The sequence below is a fragment of the Eublepharis macularius genome, chromosome 9, assembly GCF_028583425.1.
Source record: "Eublepharis macularius isolate TG4126 chromosome 9, MPM_Emac_v1.0, whole genome shotgun sequence".
Lineage (NCBI taxonomy): Eukaryota > Metazoa > Chordata > Lepidosauria > Squamata > Eublepharidae > Eublepharis > Eublepharis macularius.
The window spans coordinates 86,303,026-86,322,545 of NC_072798.1; positions in this window are offsets into that span (position 1 = coordinate 86,303,026).

A 19,520-nucleotide genomic window follows, 5' to 3' on the forward strand; every position below is an offset into this window, starting at 1 on the left:
GTAATTGCAAGACGTTGCAAGACGGGCGCATCCCAAAGCAGGTTAGAATAATCCCAGCTCGTTTTTTTAAAAAAGGAGAAATGTTTTTAGAATTCCAGAGTTGAGTGTCAGCTCTGAACTTTTGCCCAGTTTCAAACTGAGATGAAATGTTTGGTTCAGCATATCAAATTTTCGGTCCAGCATTTCAAATAAGGGATCAATAATCAGGCTTAATTTTCTTATCTTCCAGCAGGAATCTAACTAACCTTCCCTTTAGTGCTCTATGTTAAGCCAGAGTTATATGTCCTCATGTTCCCCTTAATTTCATTACATTAAAAAATGGGACTTAAACTACTTTTTGTATTTTTAAAAAAATCTGAAAAGTGTGGTTAGGAATTACCCATGTGTTAATAATCTGTAGGCACAGGCCAAGAAAACGGAATTCCGTGCAACAGCCCAAAAACTCCTTGCTGCAGCCGCCGCCGCTACAGCAAGTGCAGCTGGCTCATGAGCCCAGTCCCCAGCTTGGTTTCCTTAGAAACCATTTGCTGTTGAATGTAATTTTCATTGCTAACAGCCTGCATGTGTTTTGCTTTGGTGGCTGGGGCCGCTTGTGCAAATGCCAAGCCTTTGTAAGCTTCCTAATCAAAGAGAACAAACTTCACTTTGGAGTTCTCCTTACATCGTTTTTTTTGGGGGGGGGGAGTTTAAGGAATTGTTTGTAATCCTCCATAAATCTCTTCCCTTCAAATAGTTCATAGTGGAACATGTAAACCATTGTTATATTTACCTTTAGATCCAGTCAGCAGAGTGGCATCTGTTTAAAGTATTGCTGCCAATCCTAGGCACTGAATTGTATATTATTACACAGCAATACAGCCACTAATTTATTATTTTATTTACTCTGTCTTTCTGTGTGCCTGACTGCCACAATTGTGTCTACTGAAAGGAAAATTAGATGTAATGTGAAGTAAATTATTGATGTACTCATAATATATGCAGGTTAGGTTGTCAATAGTTAATCTCTTGCTGTGTAGAACGGGCAGTTAGGGCAGAAGTATCATAAGGGCTTGAATTCCACCTAGAATTTCCATGGGCACAAGGAGCGGGGAGTAATTTTTTGCAAATTGACACCTCCCATGGCAGTCCAAATTGTTCTTCAAAATGGTGCTCCTGGTGAACAGGGTAGCCCTTGGGATAGCTTGGAGGGAATCAGAGCTCTCCTATGGGAGGGAGGAATTGGCAAAAATGGCCACTTCCTTATGGCTCACAAAAGCTCATCCCCTACAGCGAATTTTGTTAGTCTTATAGGTGCTACTGGACTCTTGCTCTTTTCTACTACAACAAACAATTGAGTAAGGTATTGGATCCAAAAGTTACGTTTTGTCAGTACAGCCATCCTCCAGTCCAAGGAACCTTCCAATAGAACAAGTTGCGTTCACTGGAGAAAAACTCCTTACACGAGAACATGTCTCCACTATTGTTGACCAAAACGTTTGGATCCTAACCCAGGTCTTCAGTGAAAATGTTACATCTGGAAAGACTAAAGGTTTTAAAACTGAATCGCTGAAAGAAAACGATTTTGAAAACATCTCCCTCCCCCTTCCTTTCAGCTATTTTGCTAACCTGTCAGGGGTCCGCTTAAATCTTATGAGGAAAACATATAGCACATTTTGTTTGTTTTCCTCTTTTTCATCTGTTCTAGACAATGGGAGTGACCTTGTTTATGTCTCCTTTATTGCGTCCAACAATTAACAATTTCATTATAACAAATAGACCACAAAGGCTTTTAAAACATTCTTTTATAATGTTTATAAACTGTGCTTCTGAAGACAACATGCCCTTCTAGCGACAGCAGCTGACCAGGGCACCAGTTAAATGTCACCAAACCAGAGGCACTGCTGACTTCTGGCTGACTGCCAGTATCACTGACTAAACTCACTGCAATGCTATGACTTGTTGTGAACGGGTAGAGCAGGACTGAAATTGCTTTTGGCTTGGCAGGAGCAATACAAAGAGACATTCATTTGTAGGTTGGACTACCCAGTCAGTGTGGCATAGCGGATAGAGTGTCAGACTAGCATCTGGGAGATCCGGGTTCAAATCTTCATTTTGCCATGGATGCTTGCGTGGAGATCTTGCACCACTCTCTCTTGGTCTAACCTACCTCACAGGCTAGCTGTTGTGTGAAAATGGAGAAGGGAAAAACAATGTCATAAACTTCTTTGGGTACTCAATGGAGAGAAGAATGGGGAGTAAATAAATAAGTTAATCTACCAACAACTTGACGTCAAGAATCCCAATGGGATAGCTGATCATATCTTACTACTTGCACTGTACCATCTCAAAACTGTCACCACAAAAAAGGAAAGGCAGGGGATAAAAAACCTGCTCTATACAGTCGCTCACATTTAACATGCCAAAATTCCCTGTAGATGCAGGAAAGCAACTTGGATATTTTTTGCTTTGGTAATTAAAGTGAATAGCCTCTCCCAGTCCCTCATTTCTATGTTCCTCACAAAGAAGGGAGAAACTGATGTTATCTATTTCCTTGTCTGCAAATAGGCGAAGATAGACTCCATCAGCATTCTTACACATGATCATAGTCTCCTGAGAGGCTGATCAAGGTCACTCTTAAAGCTTATTACTTTCTTTAATAGTAAAGAAAACCAAGTAGATTGTTCTGTACTTCTGGTTTGTACTGATAAGCACTGTTGTCTTAAAATACCCTGTTGTCACTCTCCTACTGACTCCAGTATAGCAGAGAAGGATCAAGAAGTTGTTGCAGGTGAGTGCTAAATGGGGGGGGGGGGAGAGCGGGGAGGGGGCACGGCGACAAGAAACACTCAGACAGTGCTGGAGGTAAAGAGGCCACAACTTTATTGAGATTACAGCTCAGGGAGCAAAGGCGCGCATAGGGCACAGATCCGGGCATCGGCTGACCCGCCTGCCAAGCCGATGAACCACCCACCCCCTCAGACCCCTGCTGAGGGGGGGAACCATGGGATGGCAGTCAGTGGGATGCCAGGTGGGTGTACACCCCTGTGTGGATCATCCCCTGTCACCTGGGAGTGAGGCGGACTGACAGCCTCCGTCTGGGCATGCACCGGCCATTCCTCACTCCCCAGACCCCTTATGGGGATCCCCATAATAGGGAAACTGAGCCTGAGGGCCCTGTTTCCCCCCAAATGGATCGGTGCCCAATGCCCCAATCCGCAGCCTGCTCAGTCCAAAGTTGTGACAAAAGGGAGGGCTGGGCGGGATGCCGCCACGGGCCAAGTGCTGAGGGGTGGGGATCAGCCACCTGACCAGGGGCCCACGCCGGATGTGCCTGGGTGGAGGTACCTGGCCCCTGGACACTCCCCACCCCTCCCCAACATGGCGCCCCCCATGCCGCCTCCCCGCTCACCTCCCCCCGCATCGCCCGCAACTCAGGCCCCCAGGTGAGTCTGGGAGCCGTTATTTACCGTCTGTAAGGGGAGCTGTCATCATGACTCAGAGTCAGTGCAACTGTTTTGCATGAAGAAGGTCTTAGGTTTGATCCGCAACATCTCTTGTTAAAAGGATCTGGTCTTAGGGCCAAGCTACACATGACGAATGACACTTGAACGGCAAGTGGATTGAGTGGAGGGCAAGTGAACAGGGAGAAATACACTTGCCGTTCAAGTGTCATTCGTCATGTGTAGCTTGGCCCTTAGATGATGGGAAAGGCCTCCACTTGAGACCCCAGAGAGCCATTGACAGTCAGAGTAGACAAGACTGACCTTCAAGGAATTTCAGTAGCTTGGTCCACATAGTGTATCTTGAGGCAAGTATGTATTCTGCGTTGATGAGTTTCTAAAAGCATCGCTCACTCATTGCCATATATACTACTGTGAATTTCCATCCTGTTGAAAATCACAAAAGAATGTTGCTGTTCTCCCACATATCTGGTGTAGAAGGAGTTACACCTTTCTAAGCCAATTAACTTCAAATGACTTAGAAGGGAGAAATTGTTGGGATTTCAGTGTAACTTTTGAATTTCAGAATGTTTAAAACTCTAGTATAGTTTATATAAAAAAACAGGTTATTAAAATCTCATTCTTACAATCCATCAGGGAAAATCATCTCTATTAACATGCTATTTGACCATCTCTATTGTCATTTTATTATATTGCTAATCATTAGTCTGTACAAATATTTCTAATCATTTTAATCATTAGCATGTATGAATATTTTCCTCATGAGAACTAAAAATGGGAAAGTGCAGTTCCAGAAAAGGTGCCAAAAAAGGGAAGCCAAACAGCCTGCAACTGTTTGGAAAATGGAGACATCTTGAGTCAAGAGGAAAAGCTGCCAGCATTCGGTAAGTGGGCCATCACTTTAAGGACGTGGAAATGGCTAGTATCTCAGTAACCCTTACAGCAATTCTTAAGTCTGGCTGGTTTTAGGTTTCTTGGTTTGAAACTATAGTTATGTGAAACCTTTATAGTAACGCAGCAGAGTAACAGCAGAGTAATTTAGGCAGAAGTGTTTAAACCCTTAAAATGTGCATTAATTAGTCTTCAGACAAAATCATAGAAAGATACAACTTACAGTTTTATTGAAGTAGATTCCTTCTATATCAATATCTTGTAGTAAAAGGGAAAGATCTTAATCTAAAGAGTTACATTCGATAATTCTAAACCACAGCCTGAAAACTAGGCAGTGAGGTTGAAAGCATGGATCTGTAGATGAGGCCTTCATGGCCTTGGAAAACCATGAGACAAGAAAGAGAAATCTCCCAAGAAGCATAGCGACAAGGAGGAGGAGTCAGGAGGCGTTCCCACTTTAGACAAAAGAGTGGCAGACTGCTAGAGCTACGTATATGTTCAGAGAGACATGCAGCGCCCCCCCAGTGTCCAAGGCATACTGGGTCACCTATTCCCACAGAGGAGACTACTGATCCATAGCTGAAGCTCTAATTCTTGTGATATAATTACTCGTGCTAGAAATATTAAAAGTAAAACATAAGAGATAAACCATTTTTATACTTAAGAGATTTTTTTCTTTCTTTTTAAGCCAGGGGATCACAATATTTTAAAAATGATTCTGTTCTGATTCGGGTTCATAGATTTTTCAAAAAAATTCTATGACTTTTGTCTAGACACTAACTTTTAAAAAGTCATCCAATAACTTGTTCAGGCATTTGAGTCAATGTTGATACATTTCATGAAGAATAATATCAACTTCTTTTGGTTGTATTAGAATTACTTATTTAACCTGAATAAAAACTGCTTATTTTTCATGGGCAGTTATTCCATTCTGGGAGGAAAGTATAACTTAGTTGGCAGAGGGGGTAATCTTTAAGCCCCACTACTTAGAGAGGCATCAAGAAAGTAACAAAATTATTAATTCATCAGCATTAAAAATGATAAACCATCTTTCACTTCATATTTCAAACTGGGTTTCATTTCCTCACTTAAGTCTCACAACTAGAGATGGGCACAATCGGCATTATGATAGAAAAATAACCATGATAATGGTGTTTGCGCAATCGGGACCCAGCGGATCAGTGCCATCCACAGCGACCGATCCAGCATTCGGAGGGGGGGGGCTTCATCGGGGCTTGATCGGAGCAATTGGTATCTGATCGGAGATGGAAACACGAATGGAAGCCCAGCTTTCCTTGATCAGCAGGGCTTCCAACCACGGAGCAGCCAGCAACGCACTCACCAGTTGGGAGAAGAGACCCAGGGGAGGGAGGGGGAAGGGGGTGTTCTGTAGCCATGGGCACTCCAAACGTTTTTTTGCTTTTTGAAAAAACGGGGCTTTGTCGGAGGAATGGCTGTTTTTCTGTCCGTCACTCTCTGTTTTTAACCTGCTTTTAAAACACTGTATTTTTTGGGAAAACCTCATTCCAAATATGCTTTTGGAAGACTGGCTGCTTGCTTTTAAAATTGGGTGGGGAGGAACAGCGGATTCTGTCCCTGCTTTTTTAAAAAGCTAACAACAGTGGCAACTCCCGTGTGAAACTGCTGATAAAGAAGGAAACCCTCACGGGAGAAAAGAAAATAATACAACTCTTGGTTCAGTTTAAAGCACAGATGCTAACAGTCACTTCTATTGTTTCATATATAACCAATAGGATGACCAAATTATATCAAGAGAACTCAATATCGTAAGTATTCATATAACATTCATATAAACATTCATATAAGCAAGCAAGGAAACAAAAGTCCGGGAGAGTCACAAAAGGAGACCACACTGTATCTTCTCTGGGTGTAATTGGTCCCGTTATCCAAAATAAAGTCTCTGTCAAAGGCAATTATTATGTCCAGTTGCTTCTTTCAAAATAAAGACTGTGCCAAAAGCAATAGTGTGTCCTATTTCTTCTTTAGTTGTTTGTACAATAGCTGATGTGGAGCTTAGCAAATCACAGCTCTACGCCCAATCTGGGGCCGGCTGAAAAGCTCAGATTTCGCAGAATTTCTTCCTCAGGAGCGTGGTGTAGGAGGACACTTATCACTGCTGTTACAAATCACTGCAGTAATGTTCCTGGATAGTCGCACCTAAGAAGATACTGCCACCACCACCCACCTTCCCACATAGCTGGGAACAGCGGGGCACCCCTCCGCTTTGGCCTCCCCGATCCCTGATCCATGGATCGGAAACGGGAGATGACCGGTGTGGATCAGTGATTTGGGGGTCGGCACTGGCGCCGATCCCCGATCAGCTTGGTGAGTAATTTTTTTTGGATCGTGCCCAACTCTACTCACAACTATTTTTGATTCTTCTTCTTTTAAAAAAGTTATCTCCCCTACATCCACTCCCACAGGGCTCTACTTTTTAATAGTTAGTTAGTCTGTACATTTGTATCCAACTCTTTCTCCGAGAAGCTGAGGGAGGCATTCAGCAGTCTCCATCGTTTGTTCTTCTCTAACAACAACAACCCAATAATAGAGGTTCGGTAGATTGAGAATAATTGGTCCAAAGCTACCCAGCACGGGAGATAGAGTTCTACCAGAGTCTCCCAGATCTTAGCTTGATAGGTTTCCCCCCCAGAAGCCTCAATAGAAGAAGAAAAGTAGGTACCCTATATATGATTGTAAGTAATGGTTTACATAGTTTTGATTTGCTGTTTGTTTTAATCTTAAAACTTTGCCTTAGGACCTTTAGTTCAGCTACTTCTTACGTGACCTTAAACTTATACCTCAGGAGGGCCCTGGTCCTAATATACTCATCCACTCGCACAGAGCTTAGGTGTTTTTTACCATGAGTGTGACCTATATATTGTTGCCTCCCTGATTCCCTCAAAAGGTTTTTATTGCCACCAAAGGCTTTCACCTTAGACCTCTTTGTTGTAACTTGTAATATAGGAAGGCTTTTTATAAATGGTGGTGTGACAGAACAGTCAGCAAGTAGGGGTGTTTGTGAGGTAAAAAAAGCCTTTTTTCCCCTTGAACAAAAGTAGGATTTATTTACAGGTACATAAGCATGATGGTTGCAAAGTTTTGATAAGCATATTGGTTTCAGAATAGTTCTTAAACGGCTGTTACTCGTGGTGCTTTGTCATTTGAACTTACACAGATTTGTTCCTTGGAGTTAGACAGAGAAGAATATTGGACCTAGATTAAAGTCCCTGATGAAGTGTATACGAAACACGCGGTTTGAATAGCTGGCCCCCTGTTGGGCTGGGGGTGAGCGGATTCTTTCCTGTGCCCCTGAAATTCCAGTCCATCTGAAAGAGAAGAACAAAAAGTATCTTTACTCATAGACTGTACTGAAACCAATTATATGGAACTTACCTTTGCTTGGAGTTTGTCCATCCAAGACCATCTATGGCACACCTAAAAGGAAAAAGAGATTTCCCATCTTCAGATTAATGAACTTGATAACAGCATGTGATAACATTTCTGTACAGCTGATGATTTTTGTATGCAGTATATGTACTTTGCATATATTGTTGTTTAACTCCGTATAATATTAACTGTATTTATTGGCTGATCTTTCTAGAATAGAGACGCTCACTTGGTACCTCCTGGGTTGGCTTTATCCACTGTCTGAACCATAGAAGTGGAATGTCTTCCTTTCATTAAAGCAAATAGTTGATCTCAAATTTTGCATCCAGTTTTGCTTTTCTATATTTGGCTGAAACACAAAGGAGGAAAGATATACAAGCCGATTTGATTATATTCTCTTTTATTTTTAAACTCCCCTTTATGTCCATAGTTCTGCAAAAGTAAAACCATGTGTAGCAAGACGGTGCATTGCCAATCAATCATGACAGACTCCATCTGCAAGTCATTGTGGGGTGGAAAGAGAACATACAACACAATTATCCATTCCTCTTTTGATAGTTCCTAATTCACAAATGGGGGAAGAACAATTTATGGGATATAGTGAGTCGTGACTCGTGAGTGAATTTTGTGCTCATTTTTTCATAGCATTATTTAGCAAGCCATATTAAAAAACCTTAATTTGCTATTAGCATTGGTGGTCTTCCATTGTCCATAGCCAAAGAGCTCATTGGGCATGCTCAGACAGTTGGCCACACCTATCTAAACCAGCCAGGGTCTCGAACTGACAAAACAGTCAGCAATAAAACCATGCTGACCATCAATACTCAGAAAACAGCCCTTTCAGCTGCCGGTGCAAACCATGCAAGCTGGGGGCTGCACTTTGCCTCCAGGGAAGGAGGAATGATGGTGCCGTCTCGGGCATCCGGGTGCTTGCCGGGGGGGGGGGCAAGCCAGAAGCCTGTTTTTCTGTATGGTGTAGGATTAGCCAGTTGCTGTATTCAGAGCCAGGTAGGAATTTTTCCTCCTTTCATCCGGATTGGCGTTGGGTGCAGGGTTTTTTCCGCCTACCTTACACCATTGCCAGGGTTGAGGTAATTGGCTGGGTGGTGCTTGTCAGGGATGTCATAGGCAGGAGACAGTTTGGGAATAGGGAGCGGGCCGGTGAGCACCCTAGGCGCTTCTCCAATTACGGGGAAGAGGAGTCTGCCAGGAGCAGATGGTACTGCTTGTGATGGCTGCCATACTGCATGGGCAGACTGCCTTGGGGATCCCCGTGTGCAAGTCCTTCCCTCACTGCTGTATGGCTGAGGCTTAGGAGCTTGAGCTGGGGGGATCCATTTTGCCGGCTGGCTGGGTTTCATCTATCCAGTGGATGGCTCACACCTGGGGCTTTGGGGCTCGCCCAGACAGGTCAAGGCGGAGGTCCGCGGGGTGACCACATGGCTTGACCTGTACCACATGTTAGGCCCTTGCCGCAGTTATTAATGGTTGTCATCAGTTGTGTTAATTAATTAAGTGGCCCTTAGATCCAAGCTTGGTGTCTGTCTCTTCATTCCGACTGGGATGGCAAATGAGAACAAAAGGTAGTATAGATATTAAAACAGATTCATTTTGGAAGATAGATTTAAAAATGGTTGCATAGGAAATAATTATGTCAGTGCAGTAGTGACGTTGGGATGTAAGAGACAATCTGCATGCCTGAAAGCTGAGTGTATTGTCGCCTATGTGCTACGTCAGACTGCGTTCCGGCTTAATGACTCAGACGACACCTTTATTGGGTTAGAAAATGGCCACAACTTTATTGATTACAGCTTGATGGAGCATTGGCCAGGCATCTGGGCTCAGATTCCTGTTGGCATCGGCAGGCTCCCTGCTGACCGATGCATTCTCCGCCAGCCTCCTGCTGGCCCACTGTAGCAAGTGTCATGCACCGCCAGCACATGCCAGGCGGTCTTCTCTTCCCAATCCATTGGGGTGAGAGACCTGCGGCCCCATTCACCCGAATGGGATCCGCTCCGATGCCAAAAAAACACCAAACCCATAAAGTTGTGACAGTCCTCTTCCCATCCGAATGTAGCGGTGGGTGGGAGGGAAACGTGCTGCTCCTGCCGAAGCTCCTGAGTGGAATGGCGTCGCCCCTTGAGGCTGGATCTGAGGTGGGCTGGGCGTACTGCCCCTCCTGGTTGACCTGCCTCCACTGCATCCTTCACCCCGGCGACAATCCTGCCCGCCGGTGATTCAGCGAGCTTCTCTTGTCGCCTATGTGCTACGTCAGTCTGCGTTCCGGCTCAATGACTCACAGGACACCTTTATTGGGTTAGAAAATGGCCACAACTTTATTGATTACAGCTTGATGGAGCATTGGCCAGGCATCTGGGCTCAGATTCCCGTTGGCATCGGCGGGCCCCCTGCCGAACGATGCATTCTCCGCCAGCCTCCTGCTGGCCCACTGTAGCCAGTGTCATGCGCCGCCAGCACATGCCAGGAGGTCTTCTCTTCCCAATCCGTCGGGGTGAGAGACCCACGGCCCCATTCACCCTAATGGGATCCGGCCCGATGCCACAAAATCACCACTGGAGGAGAGCCAAAGGCCCAACTCTCGCCAACGCTCCAACTGCTTCCACCAAGAAAGTTGGAGCCACCTCCCTCCCCTAGGGGTCCCAACCTAGATGACCAGAGGAAGGCGAAAAAACCCCAAGAGGCCCTGTCCAATCTGGCCCCTTGTGGGAAAAATTCCTTCCTGGCCCCTGCAGGCGACCGGCTCAACTGGCCCTGGGGATCTCTGCCGGGACCCAAAGGGGGCCCCCACTGCATCCCCCAGGCCCGAGCTTCTGCTGCGCTCCTCCTCCTGATGTTGCCGCCACTCGCTCGCTGCCATTCCCTGGGGGAAGCCGCAGCTGCAGCTAGATCAAACAATGTTAGTGCCTTCTCTTCGACCTGACACACAGGCACTCCGGGAGCCCACTGGCCAATTGCCTCTTCGGTCTGCCAGTACCCCTTCCCAGCTGCCGGGACAGCTGCCCTGGTGCAGATTGAGTATTGGATCTCTGAATCTCCCTGAATCTAACCTGGTGAGGCCGGCAACCAATGGTGTGGCCCAGGGGTTGACCAGTCACCACCGGGCATCTGCTCTGGGTGCCCGGACCAGACCGTGGGCCACTTGCCCTGCCACGTAGGCAGCACCACTGGTGGGCCACTCGCCCTGCCACGCAGGCAGCGCCACTGCTCCCTGCCCCAGTGTCTACTTCGGGGGGAGGGGGCGGACCAAGTGTTGCTATGTGAATTGCCTGCCCCGAACTTTTGGTCTGTTCCTCCAGGAGGCTGTTATCCTGTGTTTGTGTAGGAACACTTTGGGTTGGTGGCTAATATAATTGCCTGTCCTGTCTGTCTGTTAGAGGCTTGCAACTGCCCATTTCCATGTGTTAGTGGGACAAGACCTTACTCTCCAGGCCAGCTGCCCATCCTGTGCTGTTCATCATTACCGAATTGCATTGCTTGGCACAACCTGATATTCCCATACCAGGGGTATTCTGTTATTTGGAGAGCAGCGCCAAGCCCTGGCTTGCTCGGTGGTGTGAGTCGCCTTGTGCAGTCGCCCAGTGGGACCAACAGGCTTCAGTCGGCAGCTGATCTCAGGACAAGTAGCTGCCCTGATAGCCGCCCTGGTCGGGTGCCCCTGGGTGCCAGCCGGGCCAGAGAACTGCTGGCTGGCATGGGCCAACCCTTCTGCCAGCCAGCCAGCCATCCCATGCATCTGGGGCCAGCCATCCTGTGCATCTGGGTTGTCCTGGGCTCCACCCGGACCCACCCAACCTTGCTGGGTGTATGAAGCCCATGGGGCACACCTGGATTGATCCATCCCCATTGGGTGTCCTGACCGCACCCCCGGTGGTCTCAGGTGCATGCCCAAACTCACCATCCCTGCTAGGGGGTTCCAGAAAGTCTTCTGCTGCCCCGCCTGCTCTAACGCCTGTGCGGTCGGCAATCCTAGGCAGATCCAATTTTTCCAGGTTCCCACAGCTCCTACTGTAAGGGTTCCGGGTGTCTATAGAGCTCTGCACCTGGACCTGGCTTCTGTGTTCTGGGTGACTTTTGAGCTCGGCACCAGGACCTGGCTTCTGTCATCTTGCCCCCAGAGGGTGGGGACATCTACTTTCACTCACTACCTTATCACTGTAAACCGAGGAGTGCCAGCCTGCACCAAACCACGAGCCGCCCACTATCCACACCGTGGACCACGCTGCTCACGAGCAAGCGGCTGACCATGCCCCCAGGGGCCCCAGGGCCAGGTCGCCGGAATGAGCCAGCCATGAGCAGCGAGGCTCCCTACTGCTCCCCGCCTCCCCATGGAACCAGCCCCAGCTGCTCTCCTCCCCCCAAAGAGACCCCCGGCAGGAGCCCTACCCACCACCGCTGAACCAAAACATGCTGCTCCTGCCGAAGCTCCTGAGTGGAATGGTGTCACTCCTCGAGGCTGGATCTGAGGTGGGCTGGGCGTACTGCCCCTCCTAGTTGACCCACCTCCACTGCATCCTTTGCCCCGGCGACAATCCTGCCCGCCGGTGATTCAGCGAGCTTCTCTTGTGCAGCCACCCCCCGCTCCATGAACTCTCCAGTAAACAACTCAACAATTAGTCAGTAAATCAGTAATATATTCACAGCTGGTTATTACAAGGCAATTAAAACCCACAGAAGTTCAAGCATCCCTACTGTGCACAGGATCCTTGTTCACACGTTACAGTGAACACACAACAATCCATGTGCAATAAAGCATGTGCACTAATTCTCATGTTATATTCCATGAATATAACATGAGTTATATTTATATCATGAATGCATGATATAAAACCCATGTTTATCTGGAACAGTTCATTTGTGCGTTAGCTAGGGTTGCCAGCCTCCAGGCTGTCTCACTTCTTTGTTGAGCTCCCTCCCCAAACTCTGTCACCCCCAGGCTATACCCCCAAATCTCCAGGGATTTTTCAACCTGGAGTTGGCAACCAGACTAAACAGTGTATAAGATGCCAAATGAGCTGTCCTTCCTGTTTTGAAGGCAACCCTCTAATTGTACTTTAACATATTCTGCAAGTGAGATCTTTCATTTCTATAAACCATGTGCCCTTTCTCCCATCTGTTTGGAAGCTGATACCAGTAATCCCCTGGGAAGGGGATCCAAAGGGAATGGCAAACAAAGATGCTGCAACTGGAAATACCTTTTTGACTTTAATGGCCTCTAAAATGGTGACCATTTCTCCTACTTTCTGGCAATGTGTTAGAGATACAATCCTTGGAATGTTTATCTAAGTGGATGTAAAACACACACGCTGTAGCCTACACAAGGCTGATTTATGCAAGAAAAGAGACAAGTTAATGCAAAAATAAATGTTAATATTAGAAACTAAATTCAATAGTACAAGAATGCCCCCCCATCCTTGTTGCAAAAACAGTTTTCTATTCTATATCAATCAGTGGGCAAGGAACCATTAGCGTGTGTCAGCTAGGTAGGGCCCCACGTAGGGCCTAGAGATCTCCTGGAATTACACTTGATCTCCAGACAACAGAGATCAGTCTTCCCTAGAGAAAATGGCTGCTTTGGAGAATAGACGGACATTTTATCCATCTGAGGTCCCATCCCAAATCCTCCCTTATTCGGGCTCCACCCCCAAATCTCCAGGAATTTTCCAATACAGAGTTGGCATCCTTAAGATCCTGGCCAATATATTACTGGAACAAAATAATAGAATAATGGCCATTAAGCACATACTGCACTTGTGTTTTTTTTTAGAAAATGCAGCTTTGCCTTCTTGTGTTTCCAGTGCCTCTAGGCACAAAATATTGACCTGTTGCTGGCCCCATGCAATAACACAGAGACATGGCATTGGTCAGATTTCCAGCATTTGAACTGGAACTGTTTAATCATTACTCTAATGTTGGAGTTATTGAACAAGCTGTGACTGGGACAAGAAAGCCCTTTTACAAGATGCTCACGACAAAGGCATTTGGCGAAGTCGTTTGTATTGCATTATTTTTCACCCATTGTTAAGAATATTGCTCTTCACGTCTGTCAGAACATTGTCATTACGCTTTCCTTTAGACCAGGGCAAGTTTGGAGTAAAAGGCCCATTTAAGCAGTCATTCTTAAAGGAATAACATAATAAGGAAAACTGGATTCTTCCTCTGAACTGTATTACCCTTTTGGCACTCGATTAAGCACAGCTAGAACTACATGATGTGGTTGCTTCATAAATGCCTGTGGCAGTATTATTCATAGAAACACTTCTGCCACTTGAATGTGAGCTGCTCTGAGCTTCTGTAGCCTTTTCTGCTACGGGTATTTAAACGTGGGTGAGGCCAGATGCTTTTCTAATGAGGAATGGGAATTTTGGGAACACCATTGCCAGATGAATTAGATTTGGACGGAGTTTCTGCTTCCCAGCCAGTAGCAGGTACCCTGACCTGGATAGCCCAGGTGCTCCTGATCTCATCAGATCTCAGAAGCTACACAGGGTGGGCCTTGGTTAGTAATTGGATGGGAGACCTCCAACGAAGACCACGGTTGCATAGGTAGGCAATGGCAAACCACCTCTGTTAGTCTCTTGCCATGAAAACCCCACCAGGGGGTTGCCATAATCCAGCTATGACTTGAGAGCGCTCACCACCTCCTCCTGTAGCAGGTATCTTAGCCTGGGCATGGACAGAGGTGTGAGCTTTTGACTCTGAGAGCTAAGCTACGAGAGACAAATTACACGAGGAGGAGCACATGAAGGGAGTTGCAATCTTAGCTGGGAAGCTGAGGTTTAAAAGAGATCAGAAGGCTTTGTCAATTTCCCCTCTCTACAGAGCCAGGGAGATCTCTGCTCAGAGGATTTGTTGATTTCCTCTTTGCCTCCTAGAAGGGAAGTTGAAACTGACAGAGCCTTAGGGAGGCAAAGAGGAAAGTAACAAACCCTCTGAGCAGTGATCTCTCTGGCTCTGTAGAGAGGGGAAATCAACAAAGCCTCCAGGGTCAGCCAAGAAGATGTATTTGTCTTTTTGTTTGTGTGTCTTAATTATACTTTTGTGCTTTTTGTAAGTTCTTTTGAACCTCCAGTGGGGAGAAAACAAGATAGAAATAAATTCTCTGAAAGAAAGTTGCAGAATGGCGGTTTCAGTCCTGCCCGTATTACCTGACAGTAAGTCCTAAGGAATTCAACAGTACTTAACCACTGCACACGTGTAAATAAAACTAAGCTAAATCTGGATTTTCAGGAGAATGTTTTTCCCCAGATTGTTTGGAGGCTTTGGATTGCATCTAGGTAAAATTAAACTGGATGGAACTCAAACACAGAGAAAGCTCTGCTTTGTACCTTTTTTGGAATACATTTAAAGATATGTCCCCAAAGTGAAATAGACATAGTTTAAATGAATAAATAACAGTTGTAAACAGAGGGTAACATAAAGCTAGGCTACATCCACTGTTCTCGGAGTGGACTGGCCATTAAGGTCATTGGGAAAAGTCCAAGTGGGCTGATGGCCTGCAGGCTGTTCCCCTCTGCTCTGGCCCCCTCACTGGAGGCAGTCCCATACCTGTTGAGAAATAATTTCCTTGCCTGGGACCCGCTCGGATGCGAGAACTGTAGCTCTTGCTACCAACCAATCCCTGTGTTGGGGGCATGGCAAGGAAGGGGCATGGCCCTTTCCCCAGGTGGTTATGCCTTCCCAGGCTACCACTGACTGTCTCAATGGATAGGGAGAAATATGACTTTCCCATTGTACCCTTTTTGAATCATTAGTCTTTTTTGTATGTATGTGTATGCTGATTGTTCTTTGGGGGACAAATCCTCGTTATACTGTGATTTGATGTCCAGACATATTATTTGACCCTAAATTGCAGCGTGTTTGGCAGTGGCCAAGGGTGACAGACAATTCTTTCCCTGTAGGTCACTTCCTGCTTAAAACTCCTCCCCCAGCTGCAGTTTTCCCCAATAAGGCACCCAAAGAGGCAAAACGGGGTTTAAAAACTGGCTGACAATAAATATATTAGATGCTCTAAGCATAGATCTCCAATGGAATGTATACTAGGTCTGTCCCTCTCTTGATGTGTTCAGTGAGATGTTTAGTATGCTCTCAAGATCTCAGTCCTCCTGGATCACTGCATACTCCATATTGTGTACCGTTCGAGAAGATTGTAATATATCGTAGCCTCTGAAAAAGACAGTGTTGCACATTTTGGTGAGGTCGGAAAGTACCAGCTTGATCTTCTTGTTTTAAACTGCCCAGAAGTGCTACAGGGAAGCATTTCTACATTACTTTGGGCAATTTCTTACTTATCCATTTAATTACATTCACTTATGGCTGGCCCCGCTTTCGAACAGTGGGTAGTGCTCTACTTTATCCTAATTAATGAATCATTTAATGGCCAGCCTGCAGAGCCTGAGTATGCTAATTTAGATTGATTCTCATTAATTCCTTTCTCCAAAAAAAAATAAAAATGATGTCACTCAAGCTGCTTGCAGTGTGAAACCCCTGAAGTTCTCAGCATATTCCAAGACAGCAATGACCGGACCTGGATGCTTCATTTCAATATGAATATTCAGCCAACCTGTTAACATCTTTTTGTGAGCTCATGAGTGGATGAGGCATGGATTTATCTCTTGCTATCGCTCTGAGGATTTGTTCTATCCTGCATCCTGAATTCCTAAACTTCTAAAATTAAGTCCCAAATTGGAACCTGTGCAGTTTGCTGAAAATTTCAGTTCGATCAGCTCATTTTCATCTTCCCTCCCCTTCTACATTACTAATTTACATGTGTTCATTGATAACACATGGCCAAAAGAACCCAGTGTTTATTTGGCTGAACATATGGTTAGTTTTAATTTATTTATATCATTTGTTGTCTGATTTTCTTGTTGAGGTGGATTAGATTAAGGTTCTGTTTTCCTATTCACTGGTAAAACACCACACAAATGCAATTTTAATTCACTGATCAGGAAAACACATCAATATTGCTTTTGGGGGATGCTGTTTTATTAAAATGTATGTTAAAAGATGTAAAACTGAAAGCTGCAGAAGTGGCACATTCACAGAGTCATATTTTTATTTATTTACTTCATTTATACCCCACCTTTCTCCTCAAGGGGGACCCAAAGCAGCTCACATCATTCTCTTCTCTTCCATTTTATCCTCCCAACAGCCCTGTGTGGTAGGTTAGGCTGTGTGAGCAAGCTTCTATGGCAATGGGGATTCAAACCTGGATCTCCCATATCCCTGTATGACATTCTAACCACCAGGGCTGGATCTGGGGTTGCTGGTGCCCGGTGCAACCCTTGTTCAGCCCTCCACGCATGTGTGCAGTGCATGCGAGCTCCCAGCACTTCCATGACATCATCATGCAGGGCAGGAGTATGTCACATGTGCGGCAAGCTGGCCACCCCAGCACCCGGTGCGCTGCGGAGCTGGTGGCGGCAGTGGCAGCACGAGCATGCACTGGGGTGGCCGGGTTGCCATGCAGGCAGCTAAGCACAGGGCTAGGAGGCCCTCAGCATAGGTTGCTTGCCCCGCTGCCCTGTGCTGCCCATGCGGCAAGCCCGCTGCCCCAGTGCATGGTGCAGGTTACACCCCTCGATCCGGCCCTGCTAATCACTATACCACAGTGGCTTATAAATGGGAAATTTTTAAAAGAACATTGTATGAGGATTCCTAATACATTGCTTTCACTTCTCAAACAAGATCAAGTAATTCTATTAATCTGAAGAAACATTCAGTTAGGAAGTCGGGAACTTTTCTAATTATACAGTAGCTTGGCGACTGCTGCTCTTGCAAAATACGTACACTGTCTCACACAGAGTTGCCATGTGATGAATGATGCAGCTGGCAGTTGTCCTGTGCAATGGTAACAGTTTGCTACGTTTGCATCCTCTGTTGCCTCTGAGAGCTCAGCTGAGGATTTTAGCCACTCAACTGTTCTATGTTTTAAGGCTAGATCGAAAAATCGGGACGTACCACTTTATCAGTATTAGCATTCCAAAATGTTCTATGCCCCCTCTAGGGTTGCTGACTCCAGGTCAGGAAATTTGTGGGTGGAGTCTGATTAGAGCAGAGTTTGGGGAGGGGAGGGACCTCAGTAGAGTATAATGCTGTACAGTCCCCCCTCTAAAGCAGCCATTTTCTCCAGGGGAACTGATTGCTGCAGTTTCAAGATAAGTTGCAATTTTGAGAGATCGCCAGGCTCCACCTGGAGGTTGGCAACACCTTTCCAACACCTACTCATGGTGGTTCCCATTTGAAAAAAATTATCACGAAATGAAAAAGTTATCAAGCCAACACAAACAAGTGACTAGCCATGATGACCCACGGCAGGGATAGCTGTATGGGAACTTGAACTTGGGCTTTCTACTTTCCAGCTGAACATTCTACTCTCTGTACCCCATTTATTTTATTTTATTTATTTATTCAATTTATATACTGCCCATCCCCAGGGGCTCTGGGCGGTGAACAGTTAAAATTGATAAAAACAAAGACTAAAATCAATATATAAATAATAAAACAAATTAACAAGGTGCAGTGGTGGGGAGAACCTTCCCCACCCCAAAGGTGGGAGGCCGACATGGCACCGCCCCCTTCAATCACCAAACGCCTGGCGGAACAGCTCTGTCTTACAGGCCCGGCGGAACAATAATATGTCCCGCTGGGCCCGGGTTTCCATTGACAGAGCGTTCCACCAGGCTGGGGCCAGGACTGAAAAGGCCCTGGCCCTGGTTGAAGCGAGGCGGGCTTCTTTAGGGCCTTACAGTGCAATCCCAAGCAGAGTTTAGACTGGGTTTAGACTGGGGTAACTCTGCTTCGGATTACACTGTAATGCTTCTAAGGAATTACACGGTCATTGGATCCTCAGCTTCAAACAAGGTGCCTTGCAGGGGCAGCCTTAACATATGGTGTTAAGTTGACTCATAGATTCTGAAGGGGCCCATTTGGATGTCTGCTTCTGTGTGCCAGATCAGAGTCCTCAGGTGCAAAACTCTGTACAATCTTCATCGATGCTTTCCAGTCCAAAGGTCACGTCCTGTGCTTTGAGCTATTGCTTCCTTGGAGATTGCACATGTTCCCCAGTGAGATGACAAGCAACCATAATCTGTTAAATATCTGACCACTGTGAAGCACGCTATGCAAGTTGCAAAGAGAATGACTGTGACCTACTTATATTGGTGTCCTCTCATCCAAGGACCCTGAAATCAATTAATTCTAGAATTCCAGTTGGAAGAGCTGAACGTAAGAGAAAGAATATAGCTGTTTAGTTCGCAGCACAGCTGTTAGTGGCACCAAAACTGATACTATTATTTTCTTAAGGTCTCTCCTTTCCCCTCTCCTTTTGGTATCTCTTAGGGAGAGGACCAGACAAGCACTAACAACAATCTTGAGCTGATTTATCTACAGATGATATTGATAACTTCAAGGACAATTAGAAGCTTTGTAATGAATAGTTCCATGTTAGAGCACTTCAGGGTTTTTTCTCCACTTTCCTAGTTCTGAATGGTGGTGCTCTACACTCCTTACCCTTGCTGAAGCTGGAACCATACTTCAGATAGTTGCATACATGTCCACAGATATTGCCTGCTTAACATGAAGGTTGCAGTTCTGAAGGTCTTCTGAAAAGTCCTCATAAGCAAGCGTATTGAGTCATGTGTATAAACACAAGTGTACAGATACACCACCTAGTTCGTGGACGTTTCCACACAGCTTACCTTGTTCCGGGAAACAGCGAAATCTCATGCAAAATTGCGTGAGAAGACACTGTTACTGCGT